Here is a 1,283-nt window from a genome sequence, read left to right as displayed (position 1 = left end):
GAGCCCCCAATTAAATGATTTAAAAAACAAACAAGCTAGAGACTTAGGAATGGACAAGACTTGAAATCCTACCATCTATAATAACTTAGGCTCGTATGTTTCAGCCATTTCATGTACTCATCCTTGCATCAGTGGAATCATACCTGTTTTAGTACTGATTATTTTTAACCGCTTATCACTAGCAACTTCTTAGCTGGAAACCGCTTATCACTAACAACTTCTTAGCTGTTCTCCCTGCTATTGGCTCTGCCCATTTCATGTCTGCAGTCTCCCACCCGCTGCCACTTAGCTTGCGCCTACCACTCAATAGAAACTGCTGTCAACGGGGTCACCAAGGACTTGCCACAGATTTCAGTGACCAGCACACAGTCCTTATCTTGCAGCCACTTGGCAGTACTGGAAAGTGTCCCCCTCTTCACGCTTCTCTCCTTGGCTCCTGTGACACACGTTCTCCTGATGTTCTTCCTGCTTCTCTGCCTCCCTTGTGAGCACTGTGTCTCTTCCCATGTCCGAAATCATCTCTTCATCTTTATTATCCTGGGTGCATTTTTGCCCTGTTTCTCTAGACCTGAGTCAGACCCATATCTACCCACATGACACTGCCATTCTGCATCCTACTTGCCGATGCCCTGCCTGAGGCGGCTACTGGTTCTCCTTGCTTTTCAAAGCACAGTGCAATGCCATCAGTGCTACTCTCAGAGAGCAGGAAGCAGAACGTCACTTGCCTCCACACTGTTATCTTTACGATGTTGCTAGGTGCCAGTGCGTCGTACAAACCATCATGACCTACGCACCACAGAAGGAAGCGCTGCCCGGTCCTGTGCCATCCTTCTAGTTGTTCCTGTGCCTGAGCCCGTTGTTGCAGCCACTGTGCCAGTCCTTCTTGTTGAGGGCACAGTTAATTGGATAGAACCCATTTGTGTAAGATTAACACGATGACCCAAATATTTTCATTCTCATTTCTTCTTTTAAAGGGATGACAAAAGAAAGAGGAACTACCTTCTTCCCCAAACTTCTCCCACCCCACAGAAAGCGGGCCTTCTCTGTTTGCTTGCTGTTTGTTTATTGTCTATCTGCCAGTGTTGTTTACCAGTATGTAGCCAGTACCTGGAACAAGACCCAGCACAAAGTACATGCTTACCAAATATTTGTCAGCTGTCCGGTCTGTCTGTCGTAAGGTGTGGTCTCCCCTATAGGGTTTCAAGGCCTGTCTCCCTTTGCTGTACACCATCCCTCATCTCTCACCGACACTTGTCATCAGTGAAATCTAAACCCATGCAAGG

General features: G+C 47.2%; 1 protein-coding gene across 1 annotated transcript in view; it reads left to right on the top strand.

Annotated features, from left to right (window-relative positions):
- Positions 1–1,283, top strand: part of CDC123 (cell division cycle 123) — a 60,397-nt gene that overhangs the window by 57,212 nt on the left and 1,902 nt on the right. The gene's annotated exons all lie outside the window — the stretch shown is intronic.

The sequence above is a fragment of the Echinops telfairi genome, unplaced genomic scaffold (assembly GCF_000313985.2).
Source record: "Echinops telfairi isolate 266 unplaced genomic scaffold, ASM31398v2 ScPeMD7_7473;HRSCAF=8511, whole genome shotgun sequence".
NCBI classification, from domain to species: domain Eukaryota; kingdom Metazoa; phylum Chordata; class Mammalia; order Afrosoricida; family Tenrecidae; genus Echinops; species Echinops telfairi.
Note: the sequence above shows the minus strand (reverse complement) of the source record. Positions and strands in the feature narration are given on the sequence as shown.